This window comes from Ovis aries, chromosome 20, assembly GCF_016772045.2.
Source record: "Ovis aries strain OAR_USU_Benz2616 breed Rambouillet chromosome 20, ARS-UI_Ramb_v3.0, whole genome shotgun sequence".
NCBI classification, from domain to species: domain Eukaryota; kingdom Metazoa; phylum Chordata; class Mammalia; order Artiodactyla; family Bovidae; genus Ovis; species Ovis aries.
Genome location: NC_056073.1, coordinates 27,748,794 through 27,763,996, shown reverse-complemented (window position 1 = coordinate 27,763,996; position 15,203 = coordinate 27,748,794). Strand labels below are relative to the sequence as shown.

At 42.4% G+C, this 15,203-nt stretch overlaps 1 protein-coding gene and 1 pseudogene across 1 annotated transcript in view; both read right to left on the bottom strand.

The window, feature by feature from the left end:
- Positions 1 to 6,026, bottom strand: part of TRIM26 (tripartite motif containing 26) — a 58,763-nt gene extending 52,737 nt beyond the window's left edge. Inside the window, exon 1 of the mRNA XM_060403337.1 lies at positions 5,957 to 6,026. The gene's annotated coding sequence lies outside the window, so the exon portion shown is untranslated. The remainder of the gene's footprint in view (positions 1 to 5,956) is intronic.
- The window catches only part of LOC114109649 (brain acid soluble protein 1-like), a 32,193-nt pseudogene extending 26,167 nt beyond the window's left edge, over positions 1 to 6,026 (bottom strand).
- Positions 6,027 to 15,203: the final 9,177 nt, after the last annotated feature.

Below are 15,203 nucleotides of genomic sequence, written 5' to 3'. Positions count from 1 at the left end.
AAAAGAGCCACAGATGTAAAGAACAGACTGTTGGACTCTGTGGGAGAAGGCAAGGGTGGGATAATTTGAGAGAATAGCATTGAAACATGTATATTATCATATGTGAACTAGATCACCAGTCCAGGTTTGATGCATGAGGCAGGGTGCTCAGGGCTGGTGCACTGGGATGATCCTGAGAGATGGGATGGGGAGGGAGGTGGGAGGGAGGGCCTAGATGGGGAACACATGTACACCCATGGCTGATTCATGTCAATGTATGGCAAAAACTATCACAATATTGTAGAGTAATTAGCCTATAATTAAAAGAAAGAAAAGAAAAAAAAGCAATTTTTTTCTGATTGTAAACTGAATATAAATTCACTATAAAAACGAAGAGGTGTTTTTTTTTAATCCCATAGTCTTTTTGTCAACAAAACATTTTCTCTGTTAACATTTTGGTATATTACTAACCTTTTCTGGTGTAAAAATTTGCATATTTCTTATTTTACAAAACTGAAATTGCATTATATGTACTCTCATAGTGTACACTTTTAATGTCATATCTGATCATCTGCCCACGTCATTAAATATTTCTGAAGATTAAAAAAAAAATGTTTTGCTGAAGGACTTCTCTGGTGGTACAGTGGATAAGAATCCCCTTGTATTCAGGTTCAACCCAGGGACATAGATTCAACCCTGGTTGGGGAAGATTCCAAGTACCTCAGACCAACTGATCCCATGTGCTGTAACTACTGAAGCCCCTGGGCCCAGACTCTGTGCTCTGCAACATGGGAGGCCGTGCAGTGAGAAGCCTGTGCGCTGCAGCTAGAAAGGGGCCACACCCCCCCGGCCCCGACCCTGCTCTCTGCAAGCAAGAAAGGCCATGCGCAGAGACAAAGACTCAGTGCAAAGATAAAAATTAATAATTAAAAAACAAAGACAAAATCTTTCTCACTGAGGAGAGACAACTTTCCCAGACTACAGCCCAGACAGAAGCAAGCCTCTGATGTGCAAACTAACCAACCCAGACCCCCACCGCGCCCACCCTCCCTACCCCCCACCCCGTCTCCCTCCTCCTTCTGGCCTTTGTACCCTAAGAGGCAATATTCCTCTGCCTTAATGATCCCAGGGCCAGGTACCAGACAACCAAAGACCACTACTATAACCCAAAGCCTGGTGATACTTGTTCATACCAGCCAATCCTAATCTGTTTTCCCTGCCCTACACCTTGACTTTCCCAAGATGACCTATTAAAGGTCTAGCCTTTATTTTCCTTTCATCTTTGCCAAGCTGACAGATTTTAATTTTTCTTTCCATTTTCCCTTTCACATTCCCATTTTTCCCATTTATTAATAATTTATTTGGTATTTACATTTCTTCTTTTCCAAATTGTTTTCTGCTGCTGCTAAGTCGCTTCAGTCGTGTCCGACTCTGTGCGACCCTATAGACGGCAGCCCGCCAGGCTCCTCCATTCATGGGATTTTCCAGGCAAGAGTACTGGAGTGGGTGCCATTGCCTTCTCCGCCAAATTGTTTTCTATAGTCTTTATTTTCCAATCTCAATGTAGCAATTTTAAAATATTGAATTTAAGGAAGAAAAATCAGCCTCCTGACCCCAGGGAACAGGTGTGACACTCACAGCTAGACCTGAGTTACTTGAAGCTGGCCCGGTGCTCACAGCTAGGTCATGTTGTTCTCTTTGGAATAAATCATTTATAAAATAGAAACATCAAATAAGGATACACTGAAATCATAATAAAATGAAACAAAGTAAGACAAGACTATACATAATTTCATTTAAGCACAGAGAAACAGGGCACTGTGCAATTCAGAAAGTACTGAACATCTCCCTATCCTGGGTAACAGGACTGATGGTTGCAAATGCTCCTTTATCCTTGCTCTAGTCTGCCCTCCTTATAGATGTGATTGATTGGACACCCAATCATGTAATTGACTATGCTTCCTGGCAATACTCAGTTTGAAGTAAATCCCTCTTTTCTCCAACCAAAGCCCATATCCCACAATAACACATTCTTTCTTATCCCCTCACTCTAAGATGCACTGTGGTTCCCCACAGTATACATTCTCCTTTGCTGTATCAAGTAGAAAACACAATGTGTTCAACTAGATGTGTTCCTGGTGGTCTTTAGGTGAAAAATATCTACACATGCTAATATTTTGTCTATCAGATGTTTTCAGTTCAGTTCAGTTGCTCAGTCGTTTCCGACTCTTTGCAACCCCATGAATCGCAGCATGCCAGGCCTCCCTGTCCATCACCAACTCCCAGAGTCCACCCAAACTCATGTCCATCAAGTCAGTGATGCCATCCAGCCATCTCATCCTCTGTCATCCCGTTCTCCTCCTGCCCCCAATCCCTCCCAGCATCAGGGTCTTTTCAGATGAGTCTACTCTTCACATGAGGTGGCCAAAGTATTGGAGTTTCAGCTTCAGCATCAGTCCTTCCAATGAACACTCAGGACTGATCTCCTTTAGAATGGACTGGTTAGATGTCCTTGCAGTCCAAGGGACTCTCAAGAGTCTTCTCCAACACCACAGTTCCAAAGCATCAATTCTTCAGTGCTCATCTTTCTTCACAGTCCAACTCTCACATCCATACCTGAGCACTGGAAAAACCATAGCCTTGACTAGACGGACCTTTGTTGGCAAAGTAATGTCTCTGCTTTTCAATATGCTATCTAGGTTGGTCATAACTTTCCTTCCAAGGAGTAAGCGTCTTTTAATTTCATGGCTGCAGTCACCATCTGCAGTGGTTTTGGAGCCCCCCAAAATAAAGTCTGACACTGTTTCCCCATCTATTTCCCATGAAGTGATGGGACCGGTGCCATGATCTTCATTTTCTGAATGTTGAGCTTTAAGCCAACTTTTTCACTCTTCTCTTTCACTTTCATCAAGAGGCTTTTTAGTTCCTCTTCACTTTCTGCCATAAGGGTGGTGTCATCTGCATATCTGAGGTTATTTTTCTCCTGGCAATCTTTATTCCAGCTTGTACTTCCTCCAGCCCAGCATTTCTCATGATGTACTCAGATTTTTTAGGTGTCTTTAAATTTGATTATGGACACGTGTTTGCATGCTTGTGAGTTTGTGGTTGCCATAGAAAAGTTTTATTTCTTCTTTGTGTTTTTTTCTTAAGTCTTTGAGTCATGCTTAGAAAATTCTTCATTCAACAACTGTGAGAATTTTATGTATATTTTCATTTAGATAGAGATAATGAGGAGAGTGGGGTCCAAGGGTAAAAGGAAACAAAAACTGAAACTGGGGGCAAGTATCACTTTACACACACTATGGGGAGGAATAATAGGTAAAGAATTCAAAGGTGGTGGGGATTCTAAAGTTTTTATCTTCTGTTTTGTATTTTTATAATTATGTAGGACCAACAGGGTATTTTATAATGGGATATTCAATAAATACTTTCTTGTGGCTAAGTGAAGATATAAGTGCTTGCTTATGTTTACCAGATAAACAGAAATGACATGAAGAGTCTCAATGTAATATAGATAAGAAATAGCTCCAAAGATGAGTGTTTTTGAAAACTAATGACCTTGAGGTGATAAATTATGTTTAGATTAATAATGTTAAAGAAAGTGAAAGTGGGTCTGACTCTTTGCAACCCATGGACTATAGCCCACCAGACTCCTCTGTCCATGGAATTTTCCAGGCAAGATTACTGGAGTGGATGGATAGCCATTCCCTTCTCCTGGGGATCTAGGGATCAAACCTGGGTCTCCTGCACTGGAGGCAGATTAAATTTTCTTGGGCCTGCTGTATTTTACAGTAATGTCTAAGACCCACATAACCAAATGTATGAAGATAATTTCAATGTACTTCAATCTATGAGTCATACAGTATCTTGGGAGAATGAAAACTAAACCACTTAGATATGCTCTGTCAAATACAGTAGCTACTAGCCACATATGGCTATTTAAATTTAAATTTAATTAAATAAAAATTCAACTGCTCAGTGATGTTAGCCACATTTCAAGTGCTCAGTAGCCACATAGAGCTAGCACCTACCACGTGAAAAGTGCAGACCCAGAACTCTGAGTAGCACTATTATTGATGATATTAGTGGGCCTCAAGTAAGGTACATTAGGCCCATTCAAAACCAAATGGCCAATACTATTTCTCATACAGATTACATCAGATTTATTTCTGGGATATGGATAAATATTAAGCTGGTACCAACAAATCCAAAATGGGTCAGGAATAAATTTCTCTCTTGTGCCTTCAGGCGCAGACTATTCCCATTCCACAGGGGAAACACCTGTCTCCCAACTCCTTCCTAGGTGGAGACACTCTGGCATCAAATTTCTAGGGGCAACTTCACTTTTAGAAGAACCAAGAGGCAGAGCCCTAATACATAAAGGTTGGGAAGCACAGAGTCCAGCTCAGGAAGAGGGAGTCTAGAAGTGAAGAGACAGAGAGGTGGATGCTAGCTTGCAGTCTCCCTGCTTTACTCAGAACAGTACTTCTCAAACTGTGGTCTGTGGAACCCTTGAAGTCTCTGAGACCCTACTATGGGATCCATGAGGTTAAAACTATTTTCATGACATTACCAAAAATGTATTAACCTTTTTCTTTTAAATATGTATTTCTTATTTTGGCTGCACTGGGTCTTCACTGAGGCATGAGGGATTTCTCTAGTTGCAGAGCATGGCCTTTAGGCTCAGCAGTTGCAACTTGAAGGCTTAGTTGTCCTTTGACACATGGGCTCTCGGTTCCCCCGCAGGGATCAAACCCTTGTCCCCTGCATTGGAGGGCCATTTCATGACCACTGTTCCACCAGGGAAGCCCCTACCTTTTTCACTGTGTTGACATTTACACTGAGGTAAAACTTAGCAGAAATGAGCCTATTTCAACAAACAGCAATAGCACTTATGAATTCTTCACCACAATTTAATTGCAGAATAATAAAGCAAGTTTCACTGAAAAATATCCGGGTCGTAGTATTAAAAATTATTGTTTCTACAGTCATCATTCTTGAGTCCACATTTTAGACTCTCTGATAGGATGAAATGGGAAGTACACATAAAATACTTCTGTTCCATTTTAAAGTACTATGTCCCAAGGAAAATAATTTTTCTGAGCTGACTTAGCTTCTTTTTTTATGGAAGACTATTTCATTTTAAGAATGAATAACAGGAAAACATGATTTTTTAGATTTCGTTATTTGGCATAATGAACATGAGTTTCTCCCTTCCAGGAAATCAACTTACAGTATTATTGCCAATGATAAAATGCAAGTTCTCATTAGAAAATTAATCTTGACAGCTTCCCAGTACTGACAAACTTTTCTAGTGTAAGCTGTGGTGACATTAACAAATGTGATTGTTTGCTAATCTTAAACGTCAACACTCTAAAATCTATAAAACTTGGTAAAGCAATGCATTACTGTAAAAAAAAATGCATTGATATAATATTCATTCAATGTACAAAACAGACCTATGGACTCTTATGCAACAGATCTGGAAATATTCAGTTATAGTTTCAAGTTTCACATGAAACCTAACACTTGTGTAGTTTTAGTGTTATATCAAAGATGAGTAGGTATAATTATCTGAAAATGTTATTCAAAATACTTGCCTTACCTATACTTGTGTGAGGCTGGATTTTTTTAATTTACTTTAATAAAAAAAAATTAAATACAGAAGCAGATATCCAAATACTTCAGTCTTCTAACGAAGCATACAAGAAAAGAATGTAAACTTTTGAAAGAATGTAAAATCTAGAAGTCTCACTTCTCACTATACTATTTCATTTTGAAAATAGATTTTTCATAAAATTATTTATTTTAATGTAATGGGTTAATAATATTACAATTGAATCAATCGATTTCTGTTGTTTCAATTTCTAATATGGCCAATGTTCACAGATACAACACACATAAGTGATACTATCTTTGAGGTCCCAAGTCGAATACATTGATTCGGAAACCGAAAGTTTGTAAACTTCTGACTTACAGGGTCCTCCAGGCAGTAGGTGAGAGGTCAGGGCAAAGTCCCAGGTCCCCGGATAAGGCTCTCAGGGTCTGGGCGAGGGAGTCAAACCTCGTGGGATTCCCCACCTCCCTGGGGTTTCACTTTCTCGCCGCTCAAACTGTGTCGGGTCTTTCTGCCTGGATACTCATGACGAGATAACAGTTCTCACTCCCATTGCGTATCCGGTTTCTAGAAGCCAATCAACGTCACCAGCGTTCCTGGTTTTAGGGTCTCTTATCTCCCCTCTCAAACTGTGTCGGGCCTTTCTGCCTGGATACTCATGACGAGATCCTAGTATTCACTCCCATTGAGTATTCGGTTTCTAGAAGCCAATCAGTGTCCAATCCTGGCTTCAGGGTCTCTATCGACCAGCCCCGACTGCTTTCCTCAGGTTCGGACGGTAGGGACTTTAGGAACTCAAGCACTCCGCTGCTGTTAGGGTCCCTGGGTCTGACCAAGATCTGGGAGAGGGAAATTCTGCAGGGGGAGGAGCAGGGGGCTGCTTGCTGCGGCGCAGGACCTCCAAGCAAGATAAATTCGCCGCACGCGGCCCAGACTCTACGTTTACTTGGGCTAGGAAAAGCCTGCAGCGATTTGTTCTATTTTTTGGGGGGGTGGGGGGGATGAGGGGTGGGGGGGTGGGGGGGTGGGGGGGATGAGGGGGGGGGGGGGGGGGGGGATGAGGGGTGGGGGGGTGGGGGGGATGAGGGGTGGGGGTTTAGTCCAGAACCAGCTTAATCTGTGCAGCTGGAGGCCTGGGTCAGCTGTAGCCTGTGGGGCCCTGGGAAGCCTCCTCTCTGGGACCCGTGACCCCAAACCTTGGGTCATCCTCGGGGCCAGAATTTAGATTTGGGTACAGGAGCTCAGAACTTTTTAATTCGATGGTTTGGAGGTGGAGGGATCAGGCCTGAGGGATCCAGACAGCAGGTCTTTCTCTGTCAGGTCCATGAAGGGGATGAAGAGACAGGAGGCTAGGGTCCTGGGCTCTTAGGCCTGGGAGGAGAAGAAGGCACCCTGAAGGCTTCATAGGGTGGAGAGGGTGATGCTTGGACAGGGGGGTCCACCCTTGGTGTCCTTGGTATGGTGGTGTAGGTCTGGGGAGGAGGAATGCCTTTTTCATGTCTCAGGAAAATGTTAGGGGGACCCACGGCCCAGACTCATGACTGATCTCCTTGTCACCCTTGTGGCCTCCAGGCTCCAGTTCACATCCTGTCCTTTGATCTCCAGGAAGCACCTTCATGGCCAGCAGCAGACAGGTCTTTTCCCCAGGCTCTTGGGCCAGTGTATTTGGCACAGTGCTCCCTGCCGTCTCAGCTCATAAAAAGAGGATGTCTAAGTAGCCCCTGACTGTGGGCTGAGGATGGGCTCTGCCTTCCTTAAGTCTCCCTGTCCCTCCCCCTCCCTGAGCATCATGTGTGTGGGGTGTAGAGTGGGGACTGGGGTGGGGGTATTTCTCTGGAAGAGAGGACTTTCTTTAACCCCCTCTGTTCTCTCTTTTTTCCCTTCTTCCACATGTATTTGAGTCATGTCATATCTGTAATTACAGAAAAATACCAAAAACATAAGTACAATTTCCCAGCAAAATATGGAGTTGACACTGTGATTATCATCCAGGTGGAAAATAGAGCCTCTACCAGTGCTCAGGCGAGAAGCCCCTGTGTCTCTCCCCACACACTGCCACCTCCCTGCACACGTGTCCAATAAGGACCCTCCCTCACACCTCTCCTCTCTGGTTCCTCCCCTCCACTCCTGTGGCCTCCATCCCATAATGTCACTGTTTCCTCCTTCTCCAGGAGCCTCCCCATATTTCTAGGGGGGGTCTCCTCCTGTTCCTCTTTCCCCCCTCCCCTCCTCCTCTTCCTCACCCCCCAATTCTTACACCCCATCCCAGGGATAGAGGTTCCAGAGTTCATTCCCTGGCGGAAGAGTCTATAACCTTGTCAGTGGCTGGAAGAAGTGATAAGAACTTGGGGTTCAAGGTCTCATCCCTTGATAGCTAGATCTCCCTGTATGTTTGTGAGCTCCACCCTGGACCTGGGAACCAGGTTTTACAGCCTTGATATCTGATCCTCTCTGAGGCCAAAGTCTTTGGTTGTTTAGTGGAGAGAGAAACATCCATGTCAGCGTGTATTGTGGATAACAACTCACACTTTGAACTTGACACTGGATGGACACCAGCTTGTGTGCACAGCACTGACCCACTGCTGGGAGCCCAAGGAGAGCCTGGGCAGGTCTCTGGTAAGGAGGTCAAAGAGGAGCTCAGGTGTCCAGTCATCAGCCCTGTGTCCACACGGGGGCACGACCACTTTTCCTCTCCAGATCTGTACAGGGAAGGCAGAGGATGCACTGTGGTCTGAGTCAGACAGAGATGGCTGCCCTGGTCCAGTGAGGGGGTAAAGGTGCTTTCTGAGCAGCTCTGGGGTCAGGCTCAGGGTTTCTGGAGCCCTCCCTGTATCTCAGCTTTCCGTCTTTTCTCTCTCTGTCTCCTCTCTGCAGCTCACTGATGAAAGACCCTGGAAATCTCAGAGTCAGTAATTGATTCTTCACTCCCTGTTTGTTTCTGGTTGATATTAAAATATGTTTTAATTTTAGTATAGTTTGCAATTTACAAAAAAGTAGCGAAGTTAGTAGAGAGTTACTGTATATCCCACACTCAAGTGTCTCTATGGGAACATCTTATACCACCATCATACATTTGTCACAGCTAATGACCAATATTGACACAGTGTTACTGAACTCCAGAATTTATTTGAACTTCATTAGTTTTCCTTTAACCTGATCCAGGATCCCATCAAAGACACATCCCTTAAGTCTGGGAATCGTGTCTCCTTCAGGCTTCTCTGGCTGTGACAGTCACACAGACTTCTCTTGTTTTTGATGACTTTGATGTTTTGGGTAGTACTGCTCAGAGACACAGTAGAACATCTTTTGATTTGACTGGGGCAAAGGGTTTTGGGGAAGAGGACCACAGAGATGAGTGACATTCTCCAGTTCACCAAGGGTATACACTGTCCACTCAAATATCACTAATCAGTTCACCTCATCACCTACTTAAGGTAGCATTTCCCAGGTTTCTCCTTATGAACTTCTATTTTTACTTCCCCACTTTCCACACTGTGGTCTTTAGAAGGAAGTCACCATACACAGCCCACACTTAAGGGGTGCTCTTCTATCAACAAGTTTTTCAGGGGGTTGTGCAAAAATAAGTTTTCAAATGAGTTGAGCAAGTACTAGATTGATGAACAGAGGGATGGAGAGTCTCTGAGTAGCTTCATAAGAAACTGCTGACTCGTTTCTAGTGCCCCAGTGAGCAAGGGTTTCTGCAGCACCACATCCTGGTCAGCACTTGGCATCACCTGTTCTTAGATTCTAGATATTCTAATAGGTGTGATGATACATTACTGTCATTTTTAAATTTACATTTCCTAAAACATAAGATGTTTAGCATCTTTTCATATGCATTTCCATTGTTATGTCTTTCTGAAGAGGTATCTGTTCAGACTTTATTTTTAAAAGGTTACTGGTTATTGTTTGTTGTGATTAAGAGTTCTCTGTGCATTTTAAAACAAGTCCTTTATCAGATATGTAAATTTGCAATAATTTCACCCAAGCTATGGCCTGAACTCTTTTACTGATATAACAATATTCATTAATGAACAGATAGATTTTTCTGGGAAGAAAGAGTGAGAAATTTCTAACTGCAATCATTTCTGAGGAGAGGATGTGAGTGAATGGGGAATGAGGGGAAGAACATGAATTATTTATTTTTGTACATTCTTAAGTATCTTTTCAATTCTCTTGTGTGCTGGTAAATAATGTTTTCAAAAATTATAGGGGATTGGGTGATGGACAGGGAGGCCTGGCGTGCTGCAATTCATGGGGTTGCAAAGAGTCAGGCACGACTGAACGACAACTGAACTGAACTGAAAAATCCCTTACATTTGGAAACACTGGACAGATCACCTTCATCTCATACATTAGGATGTACATTCTGATCCTCTAGCTGGGCTGGAACTCACCACATGGCTGTGTTATTCTCTTGTTGGACATAAGTCATCTCACAGAAGATCAGCATCAGACAAGGACATCTGAGTGTGTGACACAGAGAAAACAAGACCATGACATCACTCTAAGCACAGACCAAAGAAGTAGCCCTGTGCCCCTCACAATGTACCAAACCTCTCCTGGTGCTAATACTAGTCACCGCTGCTTCTTTCTAATCACATCTGTATCCTCACTCTAGTCTGCCCTCCCTACAGGGACGACTCACTGAGATGGCCAGTCATAGAAATGCCCCCACTTCCTAACAACACCCAATCAAAGTGAGCCAGTCTTGCGTGTGAAAGTGAAAGGCACTCAGTCAAGTCCAACTCTTGGCGACCCCATGGACTACATGGCCCATGGAATTCTCCAGGCCAGAATACTGGTTTGGGTAGCCTTTCCCTTCTCCAGGGGATCTTCCTAATCCAGGGATCAAACCCAGGTCCCCCATATTGCAGGTGGATTCTTTACCAGCTGAGCCACAAGGGAAGTCCAAGAATGGAATGGGTAGCCTATCCCTTCTCCAGCGGATCTTCCCAACCCAGGAATTGAACAGGGTTCTCCTGCATTGCAGGCGGATTCTTTACCAGCTGAGCTATGAGGGAAGCAGTCTTGCATAGATGCCCCTCAAAATCACCCAGCCAAAGTCCACATCCTGTATGTCAGCAGTCCTCAGCATTTTTAGCACCAGGAATTGATTGCATGAAGACAATTTTTCCATGGACCAGGGGAGGGAGGGAATAGTTTCAGGATGATTCAAGCACATTGCATTTATTTCTAATCTAATGTTGGCACTGACAGGAGATACCAGCCCAAGCCCAGAGATTGGGGACCCCCTGCTGTATATGTTCTAACACATCACAAGAGATGCCATGGTCCCTGATGCTGTGTGATCTCCCTTGCTGTATCCAGTATAAATCCAACTTGATTGCCCACAGATTTGCTCCTGGTGGTCTTTGACTGAAGAACATTGAGGCATGTTACCTGTTTGCCAAAATTTTTATGTGTCTTTCCATCAGAATAGGGGCATATGTTTGTATCTTATGAGTGTCTGCTTGACATAGGGAAGATTTATGTGTTTTGATGGCTTTTCATCTATGGGTCATAAAATGCTTCATTCCACAAGAGTAAAAAATTCATGTATATTTTTGTCTAGGAGAGAGGGGTCCAAGGGTGAAGGGAAACAGAACTGATGGAATTTGGAGAGAAAGTATAGCAGGAGTAGTAAGTAAAAAGTTATAAGGTGATGGATTCTAATGTTACATCTTCTACTTCATAACTTTACAAGTATGTACAAGTCCTACGAAGTATTGATATCTGTTGTGTGCAGTTGATAACTTCTGTGTGTCCTTATGTTTACCAGTTTAAGGAAAACACCAAGAGATCAAGGATTATACCCATTTCTCACTATTGGACAACTAGCAGTGATGGGCAGTTTTGAACACTTACGACCTTAAGGTGATAAACCATGGTTTGGCTAATGTCTGAACACTCTATCTGTTAAAATACACGTTAAAGGAACTTTCAGAGCATGCTGTATTTTAAAGCTATGTCTAAAACCTGCACAGACAAATCCACAGACTTCAGTATTAAGATTATTTTAGTATGCATCAACCTATGAGTCACACAGGATCTTTTAGGGAAAAGAGATGGGAGATTAATTAACAACATTCTAGACATGCATTGACCAATATGCTAGCTAGTAGCCACATGTTGCTATTCAAATTAAAATACATAAAAGTGCTCAGCACAACAGACACTTTAAGGTGCTAAATAGCCTCATGTAGCTACTGGCTACTGAGTGGACAGCACAAACATAGAACAATTCTTTCACCACAGAATGTTCTGTTGGAATGGACTACTCTTCATGGTTTGTGGGCCTCGAGTCATGTGCACTAGACCACGTCAGTTGAAAGGGCCAATGTTATTTTTCTTAAACACTACATCAGATTTCTGTCTGGGATATGAATACATATTAAGCTGGTGTGTAGCAAAATCAAACTAGGTTATGAGTGGGTCTGGTGCCTCAGGTACAAACTGTTCCCAGTTCCAAAGGGGAAACACCTGTCCCCCCGCCTCCCTTCCCAGACTGAGGACATCTCTGGCATCACTTTCTAGGGGGTGAGTTCTCTCCTAGAGGAGCCCAGGCACAGGGCCCTCAGTTAAGTTTGGGGAGGCAGGTAGTGAGCTCAGGAAAAAAGGATTTTCTAAAATGAAGAGGAGGCAAAGGCAGGCATCAGAAAGGAGATGCCCTGGTTCATTCAGAACAGCAGTTCTCAGAGTGTGGTCTGTGGAACCCTTGATGTCACTGAGACCCTTTCATGAGATCCCTGAGGTGAAAGCTACTTTTATAGCATCACTCAGATATTATTTGACTTCTCACTATGTTGACATTTGCTTTGATGTATAACAGCAGTAACAGAGACTATGGTACCAAGCTGCACTAGTAATTATTTTCGCCAAAACTTTCTTGCAGAAAAAGAAAAATAATAATCAGGTTTGCTTTAAAACATTCAGAATGACACATTAAAAATTCTGTCCTTAATAAACCAAAATTTAAAAAATATATGAAAAAGAATATATATACACATGTATAAGTGAATGACTTTGCTGTACAGCAGAAATTAACATTATAAATCGAATATCCTTCAATAAAATAAAATTTAAAAAATAAAATAAATAAAAATGTTTGTTTCGTAATCATCATTCTTAAATACACATTTTAAAAGTATCTTCTGTGATGACATGGAAAGTACACATCGAGCACTTCTACATTTCAAAGTCCTACGGCCCAAGGAAAAACTGTGTGATCTGAACTACCCTCTTTTTCATGGAAAACAACTGTTCTTGAAAGAATGAATGAGCAGAGAGATCTGTATAATTTAGTGAAACAATGTATTACTTTGTAAAAATCTTGTATTAGTACAAGAGATGTTCAATGAGCAAAACAGACTTATGGATTTTAATGTAACAGAATAGAAAATAGTCAATTTCAGGTTTGTTTCAGGTTTGAGAAACTACAATTTGTATAGTTTTACTTTTGTATCCAAGATGAACATACACAATTATCTGAAAAGATTATTACAAAATACTACTCCTATATATGTGAAGGCTTTTTCACTTTCACAGACTACAATCAAAATAACAGATTGAATGCAGAGGCAAACCTGAAAATCCAGTGGTCTTCTAGTGAAAGAGACAGGAAAGATACTTGGAAAAAATGTAAAAAGCTCTATACTTCTCATTGCTGCTGCTGCTAAGTCGCTTCAGTTGTATCCAACTCTGTGCAGTCGTGTCCAACTCTGTGCAACCCCATAGATGGCAGCCCACCAGGCTCCCCCGTCCCTGGGATTATCCAGGCAAGAACACTGGAGTAGGTTGCCATTTCCTTCTCCAGTGCAGGAAAGTGAAAAGTGAAAGTGAAGTCGCTCAGCTGACTCTTAGCGACTTCATGGACTGCAGCCTATGGGCTCCTCTGTCCATGGGATTTTCCAGGCAAGAATACTGGAGTGGGGTGCCATTTCCTTCTCCATACTTCTCACTACCCTGTTTATTTTGGGAAATAGTTATTCATATTAAATGCATGGGTTATTAATATTATTCTAAATAAGTAAAAAAAATCTTTAGTGTATTATTCATAGTATGGAAAATATGCATTGAAGTGGTCACATAATACTATCCTTGGGGTCCTCATTAATTTGTAAGATTGTGTAGATATTTTAATCAAAATGGCAAACAGCCCCAGAGCTAGGACTCAGGGAGACAGTGGAACAAAGAGTTCTCGGTGCAGGAGGGGAGTTCAGTTCAATTATTCAGTCGTGTTGGACTCTTTGTAACCCCATGGACTGCAGGACGCCAGGCCTCCCTGTCCATTACTATCTGCTGGAGTTTGCTCGGACTTATGTCCATCAAGTCAGTGATGTCATCCAACCATCTTAACCTCTGTCATCCCCTTCTCCTCCTGCCTTCAATCTTGTCCAACGTCAGGGTCTTCTCCAATGAGTTAGTTTGTCCCATCAGGTAGCCAAAGTATTGGAGCTTCAGCTTCAGCATCAGTCTTTCCAATGAATATTCAGGACTGATTTCCTTTCTGATGTCCTGGTTGAATCTCCTTGCAGTTCAAGGGACTTTCAAGACTCTTCTCCAACACCACAGTTCAAAAGCATCAATTCTTCGGCACCCAGCTTTGTTTATAGTCCAACTCTCATATCCATACATGACTACTGGAAAAACCATAGCCTTGAATAGACAGACCTTTGTTGAAAACGTAATGTCTCTGATTTTTAATATGCTGTCTAGGTTTGTCATAAGCTTTCTTCCAAGCAGCAAATATCTTTTACTTTCATGGCTGCACTCACCATCTGCAGTGATTTTAGAGCCCCCAAAATAACGTCTGCCACTGTTTCCATTGTTTCCCCATTTATTTGCCATGAAGTGATGGAACGAATTGCCATGATCTTAGTTTTCTGAATGTTGAGTTTTAAGCCAACTTTTTCACCCTCCTCTTTCACTTTCATCAAGAGGCTCTTTAGTTCTTCTTCACTTTCTGCCATAAGGGTGGTTATCGCCTGCATATCTGAGGTTATTGATATTTCTCCTTACAATCCTGATTTCAGCTTGTGCTTTATCCAGCCCAGCATTTTGCATGATGTGCTCTGCATGTAAGTTACATAAGCAGGGTGACAATACACAACATGACATCAATTCAATTCAGTTCAGTTGCTCAGTGGTGTCTGACAGCTTGACATTCTCATTCCCAATTTGGAACCAGTCTGTTGTTCCATGTCCTGTTATAACTGTAGCTTCTTCACCTGCATACAGATTTCTCAGAAGGCAGGTGAGGTGGTCTGGTATTCCCATCTCTTGAAGATTTTTCCACTTTCTTTCTTTCTTTTTTTTTTTTTTTTGATCCACACAGCCAACGGCTTTGGCAGTCAATAAAGCAGAAGTAGATGTTTTCTCTCTTGCTTTTTCCATGATCCACTTGGATGTCTGGCTCCTCTGACTTTTCTAAATTCAGCTTGAACATCGGAAAGTTCAGGGTTCAGGTTCTGTTGAAGCCTGGTTTGGAGAATTTTGAGCATTACTTTGCTAACATGTGAGATGAGTGCAATTATTCAGTAATTTGAACATTCTACCCAGCAGGATGGGAGGGATTAGGGCAAAGTCCCAGGTTCCTGGAGGGCGA